A 10,799-nucleotide genomic window follows, 5' to 3' on the forward strand; every position below is an offset into this window, starting at 1 on the left:
CGTCGGGTCCAAATATAATTATGGAACCGTTCGGGTTCGGTTCCATTCGGTTCGGTTCGGATCGGTTCGGTTCCGTTCGGTTCTGTACTATAATTAAATTTTTTAACATTTATAACAACATTATATAAATACGACTAATGATACATTCAATAGTTTTGGAATGTCAGAGATTAGTAAACTATCTTGTTCAAATGATCGCTACGATCAAAGTTTCAGTCGGGGAAAGTCACGGCTTTGATCAGAGGTCAGAGTGTCGGCCGACGATTGTATAGGTTTTGGAATATTAGATAGGCTGTGAGAGTGAGTGCGAGAGTCGAGACAACGTTATGCACTTTATTGTAGGTGCTTAGGGTTATTTAGTGGATTTGATTTGTTTGGCTAAGAAATAAAACAATAAAATGGGTAATTGGGCCAAAAATTAAAAAATTAGAAATGAAACAAATTATTGGGCCAAAAATTTGGATTTAGAAATCATTAATTTGTTAATTTATTTAGAAATAACTAAAATTAAAATAATTTGATTTACTCAATATAAAAAAAAAATTAGAAAGATTCGGTTCTTATTCGGTTCTTCGGTTCTTGGTCTAGAACCGAGAACCGAACCGTACCCGTCGGTTCTCAATTCAGATACCCGTTCGGGTATTTAATTTGACAAGAACCGTCGGGTTCGGATCGGTTCGGTTCGGGTTCGGTTCGGTCGGTTCGGTTCGGGAGATTTGCCCAGCCCTAGTATTGATCCTAAACGCGCCAAAAGGTAATCCTTCTTAAATTTTTTGTATGTTCATAATTATTTGCGCATTCTTAAATTTTATGCATGTTTTGGTAATTCAAGTGAATTTGGAAAGTTTTAGTTTTTAGGTTCTGAAAGGATCTTGATCTGTATCTTTGTATTTATTTGTTGTTAATTTTGACATTTTGTTTTGGTTTTGCCCTTTATTTTATAGGTAGAATTATGGCACAAGAGATCTTAATTTGAGCTTAGTTGATCTACAAAACGTTGCATTAATTATTGCTGATGGGTAAAGAATCAATCATGAAATGATTTTATGATTCAAATTTTGTTCCACATACCTATATTAACCAAACGGATTCAAGGCTCGACTGGCAAGTAAGATGTCGATTTGGAATGTCTTGATTTAAAATCATTATAGATATGATTTTTCATTTTTTATTTTTTTTTTTGTGTGTGTGTGTGTAATGAAATGAAATGGAGGTGAAATTATTCTTCCTTAATCATAGGAAATGCGTTCATTAGAAGAGCTCTTGGAACCTTGATCACCTTCTCAATGTAAACTCACTCTGAGTTTAGCTAAGATGCATGCATTCTCCAAGATGATTTTGTTTTGTGTTAGCACACGGAGTTCGACTTATGAGCAGTTATTTCCCTGATTCATTATAATTCTAAATTCTTGGAGCACCTACATCAATGCATTTATTATTTAGCATGATCAACTGTCAAGTCCTGCCTAGGTAAGAGCTATAGAATCAATTAGACTTTCTACAATTTTATATGTGGATTTTCCTTCATTGGATTATGATTGAGAAGAATTTTGCATGTTCAGTTTTCCGTAGTGATGACGACGTAGGATGCAATTGAACAATTATAGGAGAAGGGAAAAGGCGGAAGAAGAAGATAAAGGAGGGAAAAGAGAAGAAGAGGGGGGAGATATAAAGAGGAGAAGAATTAGACAGACAGAAGTAGAATTCAAGAGAGAGAAAATATCTTTATTTCATTATCAAAGTTGCTGTTTATTATAAATAATAAGACCCTTTTATATAGGGTTTCAAAGATCCTACTCTAAATAGGAAATATCTAATAAAACTTATTAAATTAAACTCTAATTATGTGTCCTAAAATACCATCAAAATTGAAAATTAGATTATAATATCTCTTCTAATATTCAATCAGGAGGACACTTAGATATGTTTCGTAGATTGACAGAAATGGAATTTGTATTTCTCCAATTAACTAATGTTCTAGAAGTTAATATACAGGATATTGGCAAATCGACAATCTGCTGCTCGATCAAAAGAGAGAAAAGCCCATTATATCTCCGATCTTGAGAGAAAAGTTCAGACCCTTCAAACAGAAGCAACTACTCTTTCTGCACAATTAACATTGTACCAGGTACTTCTGCGAGGACCTGTCTTTCACTAGTTTCAGTTGTGCTCTTCTTTTAAACCACATATTCTTTATTAAAATAATATTACGCACAAACTAAAAACTCTTCCTTCTTTTTTAACCACATATTTTTCATCAATTTACTATTTAAAAATACATTCTTAAAAAATAATGGGGCTCAAACACACCCTTAATAAATTTGTTTCCAAGTCCTTGTGAGCTTGGAATTATTTTACTTCCAAATACACAACACAAATATCAAGGGGGCTATCTTCTAAATTATGTTGTCATTTCTATTGCTACTACATTTCTTAGTCCTAGGGGTGGCAATGGGCCGAGCTCGGCCCTTATACCCATGAGCGCACGAGCTGAGCTTGTGGTTTGTTTGTAACGAGAAGCTTGGGGTGTCGAGCTCATGTATTTTTTTTTTAAAGCCATGGCTCCTGATAAGCTTGCTGAGTTGTGGAGTATTGATCCTAAACGCGCCAAAAGGTAATCCTTCTTAAATTTTTTGTATGTTCATAATTATTTGCGCATTCTTAAATTTTATGCATGTTTTGGTAATTCAAGTGAATTTGGAAAGTTTTAGTTTTTAGGTTCTGAAAGGATCTTGATCTGTATCTTTGTATTTATTTGTTGTTAATTTTGACATTTTGTTTTGGTTTTGCCCTTCATTTTATAGGTAGAATTATGGCACAAGAGATCTTAATTTGAGCTTAGTTGATCTACAAAACGTTGCATTAATTATTGCTGATGGGTAAAGAATCAATCATGAAATGATTTTATGATTCAAATTTTGTTCCACATACCTATATTAACCAAACGGATTCAAGGCTCGACTGGCAAGTAAGATGTCGATTTGGAATGTCTTGATTTAAAATCATTATAGATATGATTTTTCATTTTTTATTTTTTTTTTTGTGTGTGTGTGTGTAATGAAATGAAATGGAGGTGAAATTATTCTTCCTTAATCATAGGAAATGCGTTCATTAGAAGAGCTCTTGGAACCTTGATCACCTTCTCAATGTAAACTCACTCTGAGTTTAGCTAAGATGCATGCATTCTCCAAGATGATTTTGTTTTGTGTTAGCACACGGAGTTCGACTTATGAGCAGTTATTTCCCTGATTCATTATAATTCTAAATTCTTGGAGCACCTACATCAATGCATTTATTATTTAGCATGATCAACTGTCAAGTCCTGCCTAGGTAAGAGCTATAGAATCAATTAGACTTTCTACAATTTTATATGTGGATTTTCCTTCATTGGATTATGATTGAGAAGAATTTTGCATGTTCAGTTTTCCGTAGTGATGACGACGTAGGATGCAATTGAACAATTATAGGAGAAGGGAAAAGGCGGAAGAAGAAGATAAAGGAGGGAAAAGAGAAGAAGAGGGGGGAGATATAAAGAGGAGAAGAATTAGACAGACAGAAGTAGAATTCAAGAGAGAGAAAATATCTTTATTTCATTATCAAAGTTGCTGTTTATTATAAATAATAAGACCCTTTTATATAGGGTTTCAAAGATCCTACTCTAAATAGGAAATATCTAATAAAACTTATTAAATTAAACTCTAATTATGTGTCCTAAAATACCATCAAAATTGAAAATTAGATTATAATATCTCTTCTAATATTCAATCAGGAGGACACTTAGATATGTTTCGTAGATTGACAGAAATGGAATTTGTATTTCTCCAATTAACTAATGTTCTAGAAGTTAATATACAGGATATTGGCAAATCGACAATCTGCTGCTCGATCAAAAGAGAGAAAAGCCCATTATATCTCCGATCTTGAGAGAAAAGTTCAGACCCTTCAAACAGAAGCAACTACTCTTTCTGCACAATTAACATTGTACCAGGTACTTCTGCGAGGACCTGTCTTTCACTAGTTTCAGTTGTGTGCTTTAGCTCTGAACATGTGCTCAAGTTATTTGGAATGGAATGGATCCTGAAAGCATATAATTAACATTATTGCTAATCCAAACATTTTTTTTTTACATTTGTATTCAATTTATGTCGGGAAGCTTTTTGGTTTGTAGTGGTTAGAATATAGAGCGGACCACAAATCATAGGTTCTTACTGCACATTTATAAAACGAACACAATAATATAATATGGACTATCAGTTTGATAATGGTCTGATCTAACTATTGCTCAGACCATTGTCAAGCTGATAGTCCATATTATATTATTGTGTTCGTTTTAGTGGATGTTTGATTTCCATTTTCCTAAAATACATTTTTCTCTTTCTTTTAAACCACATATTCTTTATTAAAATAATATTACGCACAAACTAAAAACTCTTCCTTCTTTTTTAACCACATATTTTCCATCAATTTACTATTTAAAAATACATTCTTAAAAAATAATGGGGCTCAAACACACCCTTAATAAATTTGTTTCCAAGTCCTTGTGAGCTTGGAATTATTTTACTTCCAAATACACAACACAAATATCAAGGGGGCTATCTTCTAAATTATGTTGTCATTTCTATTGCTACTACATTTCTTAGTCCTAGGGGTGGCAATGGGCCGAGCTCGGCCCTTATACCCATGAGCGCACGAGCTGAGCTTGTGGTTTGTTTGTAACGAGAAGCTTGGGGTGTCGAGCTCATGTATTTTTTTTTTAAGAAATAGATAAAATATAAACCCTCCTCTTTTATCTGGGACTTGAGATTAGCTATTTAAATTTTGAGTAGGGGGAGTTAAAAATTGTACACAAACAACTTGTAACGTGTACAATTTTTTAAAGAAAATTAAAAACAATATTATAAAATAACAAATTTTGATTAATATGGTCAAATTAAATATTACTTACTTGACGAAATGCAATTTCGACATATTTATCTTGTAGACGAAAATGAGCGTCCTGTCAATTTTTCACGCACATTAATAATGTTTTCAAAATATTTTTTTGCCAATTTGTATGGGCTTTGGCACACGATATTTAAAACATTTTTCAGTTTTCAATTTATCGTATGCTACAAAGAAATAGATAAAATATAAACCCTCCTCTTTTATCTGGGACTTGGGATTAGCTATTTAAATTTTGAGTAGGAGGAGTTAAAAATTGTACACAAACAACTTGTAACGTGTACAATTTTTTAAAGAAAATTAAAAACAATATTATAAAATAACAAATTTTGATTAATATGGTGAAATTAAATATTACTTACTTGACGAAATGCAATTTCGACATATTTATCTTGTAGTCGAAAATGAGCGTCACGCACATTAATAATGTTTCCAAAATATTTTTTTGCCAATTTGTATGGGCTTTGGCACACGATATTTAAAACATTTTTCAGTTTTCAATTTATCGTATGCTACATAGATTCAACCTAAGACTTGAGTATAGAGTACGGAAAGAATTATAATGTGTTTAAGATTGTGAATTTGTAGGGTGAGAATTGAAATTGAATGATTAAAATTGAAGATGATGAAATTAAAATGAATGTATATTGTATAATTGTTGATAATTATGGAAGAGCACTAGAGAGAATTGTTGATAGATATTGTGTGAAAAAAATGGGTTAGGTTCATCGGTATATATATATAGAAAGAGAGAAGAAAACAAGGCAACGAACGAGCTAGGCTTGTGGGCTAGTCGAGTCGGGTCGGCCACCAAACGGGCCGACCTGCTTGGCTCGTGCTCGAGCTCAGGCTCGTGATTTTACAAGCCTAAGCTGCCCACGAGCCTCGTTTTTACGAACAGAGGGATCGAGCCGACGGCTCCTCAGTCTGTTTGACACCCCTAAATAGTCCTCTAGCATACAAAGACTTTTCCAGATGTAAATCTAACTATACTACTCTAAAAGGCATGGGCACTACCTCGTCTCAACATGTTCATACCGAAAGCGTAGTTTTCTAGTCACATACCTATTTAAGATATGTTTGGATGTTGGGAGAATTGTCAGCAAAGATTGATTTTTATTTTTATTTTTGGGTAATCCAGAGCACTCGGATACAGTACTAAATAGCATTATATGGAACTCATTTTCATTTTATATGCACAAAATCCTAAACTACTGATACATAGAGGGAAAGAAGGAATAAGGGAAGAAAAGGGAAAGAAAAAAGAAAGAAAAAGAGAAAACTTAGTGTCGTCGCATTTCTCCAACCTCTCAGAGGTGGTGTTGGGTTCATGGAGTAGAAAGGGGAATAAAAAAGAAAAGAAGAAGTAGCAAAAAAGGGCTAAGTGTCCGGTTGAAATTTGGAGGATCCGACACATATTCTATACTCATACCAGTCGTGTTGTGTCTAACACGGGTACTCCAACCATTTGAAAAGTCCAAGCATCAAGCCTACAAGGACACATAGGGACGCACCCTAAGACAGTTTTGGGGTACACAATGTGATTTTAGAAGCAAGAAAAAAGTTTCATTTGGAAAACTTCAAGGCTCATACGATGAAAAAAGTAGTAAAAGGATTTGTAGAGATATATATAGATGTAAGAAGAAATCTGTATGTCCTCTATCTCCTCTGTCATCATTTGATCACTTCTAATGGCAATCATCAGATTCATGAATGGAAGTTGCAATGGTAAGCTTTGAATTTCATTTCAAATAGCTCAAGAAGGCATCTTTGGATCAATGAACTTCCACGCTCATGTAGCGAACTACAATTCCTAAAGATAGCTCAGTAATTTTTTTTTCCTTATTCTATAATCCAATTCGAAACCCACAAAACTCTTATTTTTGAAATCATCTCCTATCTTTCAATACAAGGTAATAAATTAGCAGGTTATGGTTTCTTCATCTTTTTGTTTGCAGAAGAGTTAACAGTTTTCCCTATATTATCCTTCAAAATGTTCACCATATTGTGTCCTGCCAAGATGCTTACTATCCTCATGGCTCTAGAATTTGAATCAGTACCAAAGTTATATTGCCTCTTGCGTACCATTTCATAACATCTTCTTCACATGCACACTATGCTTATAGGTATATTTATTATGTCGGAATCTGTTTTTTCATAATTTCGAGATGGTCTTTTACAATATATGCTTCTTGGAACTTTGCAGCAATGACATATGGTTAACCAGGGAACTTTAATTGAAATAAGGGAAGGAGGTGATATTTGAATATCCAGACCATGATTCTTTCCAAATATTTCTTGTATATGTATAGAAGGCATCTCCATGCAGACTGTGCCATAATATTTTGAAATTTACTGTCCTATTAGATTTATTTCATTCAGTGTATAATTTGTTGTCTTTGAAATTTGATCAACTGTTTTTTTGCTTCTTCAGCGAGATACATCAGGGCTTAGTAATGAGAACACGGAGCTTAAGCTTCGGTTACAAGCCATGAAACAGCAAGCGCAGTTACGTGATGGTAAGCAAAACCTATTTTTCTCCTTTTGCATCATATATCTAGAATAAATGATTCTGATTCATCCTCCCAAAAAAATTTGGAGGCATATCAAGGATAATTTCCACATTTCTTAAAAGATTACTATCTGAATATTCTTTTAGAAGTTACTATGATATCACCCTGCATAAAACTTTCTCCCAAGCAGTGAAGCAATAAACCAAAGCCTGAAGCAATTGCGCAGCACTTAAATGTTTCCAGAGCCATCCCTGCTGTGCATTTTTTCTTTTCCTCACTTTTGTATATTTACAGAGGTGAAAATATTAATCCATTTTTCTTCTCTATGGTGTTTGTTCACAATATGCAGCTCTAAATGAAGCACTGAAGCAGGAAGTTGAAAGACTAAGAATTGCCACTGGAGAAATATCGGCCCCGTCAGAGACATTTAATCTGGCAATGCAGCATATTCCATTCAACCAGTCCACTTTTTTCTCGCAGCAACATCAATTAGCGCCAAATGATATCCAAAATGTACAAATGCCACAGTTTCATCACCATCAGGCAGGCATGTCAACTCAACAGCACCCTATATTTGCATCTGGTCATGGACAGGGTATCTTGGACACATTGCAACAGGATCCTCTTGGTCGTTTTCAGGGTCTTGATATCAGTAATGGGGGCTCTCATTTTGTCGAGTCTGAAGGCCCCTCTATTTCTACCAGTGAAAGTAGTAGTACATTCTGATTTAGGTTTTTGCGGTTTCTCCATTTTTCTATCCCAATTTTTAATTCTCCATACCAGAATATCCAATATTCCTCTTTCTTATTCATTTAACTGGGTCTTAGAATGTCACTAGCCTTAGTTACTTGTTATTCATTGTTAAGTTTTGGTGGTGGTCCTTTTTTCTTTTCTTCTTCTTCTTCTTCTTCTTCAATTTTATTTTATTATTATTATTATTATTATTATTATTATTTGAATATGTTTTTTAGCTTAAAAATCAGTTCTTCTGATGTGGTCATGTGCCTCGTGGTGGATGGTTGTTGTAGTCGTGTCGATAGGTTCACTTGTGCAGAAGTTCTCTTCAATGGTACGTTTTTCAGTAGACAAACTCATTCATTGATCACAGACAGGCTGCTAATTTATAATGTCAAAGGGTGTAATGAGACGATTAACCATGAATTTTATGTTGTAATTACATGATTTGTCACTCACACGATTCGTGCTCATGAAATGTGTACTTGTAATGATAGAACTTCAAAAATAAAGTTTGATATTGTGTCTCTCTACAAGAACAGCCTTTTTGTAACTGTATTCCTGATTTGGATAGTAGTTTTATACTTTTACGTTTGAGTAGACGCAATGAGAACATTGTACGAGATAAACACTGTTCAGATTGTTGAAGAAAATGTTTGGAATGTGCTTAATCACAGCAAGACTTTTCATCTGTGATGTGAAGACGATGTGAAGACTTTTCGCAGAAAGTATTGCTGAGGATATAAGTAGTTTTTATCGATCATCTGTAACTCCACTGTTCTTTGACTGCCTTTGATATTGTATAATGACCCAGAACTACAAATTTGGTGTTGATTAGTGGTTTGATGAGTTTTCCTTTACTTTTAGCTGTTGATGTTCTGATTTTCCAGGAACAATGGCAGCAAGGTGCCTAAATCAGGCAATTCTATTGGATTGGGTTTCACGAAGTTTAGCGCCTAACGTTTGGTTTCTTGTAAACTGATTGTATGGTTGGTACCTATGGCTTCAGCGGATGTGGATCTCCTAATGAGATGCAATCGAGCCAATTGTGATGTAGGACAATTTTATTATAAATAGGATATGTTGTTGTAATGTGATTTTATTTTTTGTTTATATTAGGAGTTTGTATTATTTTAGGTTTTTTTATTATTTTTCTTTTAGGTTTTAATTACTTATCTTCCTGAACTAATAGGATAAAAAAATTATTTTGCTCGAAGGCTTTAATTTTTCAAGGACCATTTCATCATTAGAGTTGTTTCAATAACTGCAATTTCGCTCCACCATGTCTAATTTGGTATCAGAGCAAGGTTTTGCTCTTAGTTGATGGCGGCTTATTGTGGTAGTGAAATGCATCCTCACGATGACATTTGGAATGAGCGACATAAGATTAGTCCTTGTTTGACCCCATTAATTTTCATTTCATTATATTTCATTTCCCTTTCTCGTATTTTTAACTACACAATCTTTCATAAAATAATATTACACGTAAAGTGAAAACTTTTCTTTCTTTTTCAATCACTCATTTTTCAAAAAAATATTATTCCACACATTTTCATTTCCACGAAATGGGGGCCAAACAGGGGCTAGAGATAGTGCTAATGAAAAATTGCGGATTTTGATTGTTCTAAATGTCGGTCGCTTGACCAAGTTTGGAACACGACAACAGATGGTTGGAGATATTCCCGAGTTCAAGTTAGGTTCGAATCCTCACAACGTGATGCAAAAAACTCGAGGATGAATTTTTTTTGATTGGAGGAGATTGATGTAGAACAATTCTATTACAAATAGGGCAAGAAATATTTCTTGGTTTAGTAGGATTTATTTATTGTTTAATTAGGACTATTTATGCTTTTAGATTTTTGTTACTTTTCTTTTCCGCTTTTTATTACATTTTTTTTTTTTTAGGTTTTAATTACTTATCTTTTTCAAGGATTAATTAATTACAAGAAAATTATTTCTACAATTTTTCGAATTGGTTTAACCTTACTCTTGTTTCAAGAATTTCAATTCCTCTTCCGCAACAGTTCCACAAGGAATTGCAAAGCATCGACATTATGCTTTGGGTCATCCTTGGATCCATCCAACTGTCAAAGCTGAGAGCTCAACCATTTAAGTAGATGATTGACTCGTAACCAAGCTACGAAGCCTTCGAACCTTTACTACGGATGAACGACGCATAAGCCATAGAAAGACTAACAATTTGATCCTATTCTTACTTCAACATAAACCCTCCCTTTATTGTAGGCCTGGATCTCGGTGGATCGTTTCGGGTATTTCAATATCCAAAATCATTTATTATGTTTTGGGTATTTCGCAAATGAAACCATTCGGGTCTTTGTAAATATTGGGATCAAGCCCAAATTCGAACCGTCGGTTCCAAATCTACTCATAGCATTTTTATTTACATTTATTTAATAAATATTTCACATTGACCCTTTTGACATATGTCTAATATGTTGCTACCCAAAAATATATGTGCAATGGAGAAAATTTAGTTAAAAAATTTTCAAATAGCAAAATATTGGACATTAAAAAAGCCACAAAAAATAGGAGAAAATAAAATAAAAATAAAAAATGAAATTATGACTTGAGAAAAAAATTATTTTTCTT

The 10,799-nt window shown here is 33.7% G+C and overlaps 1 pseudogene; it reads left to right on the forward strand.

Annotated features, from left to right (window-relative positions):
* The window catches only part of LOC111384670, a 9,551-nt pseudogene extending 832 nt beyond the window's left edge, over positions 1–8,719 (forward strand).
* Positions 8,720–10,799: the final 2,080 nt, after the last annotated feature.

Source organism: Olea europaea, unplaced genomic scaffold (assembly GCF_002742605.1).
Source record: "Olea europaea var. sylvestris unplaced genomic scaffold, O_europaea_v1 scaffold2971, whole genome shotgun sequence".
In the NCBI taxonomy this organism is placed as follows: Eukaryota; Viridiplantae; Streptophyta; class Magnoliopsida; order Lamiales; family Oleaceae; genus Olea; species Olea europaea.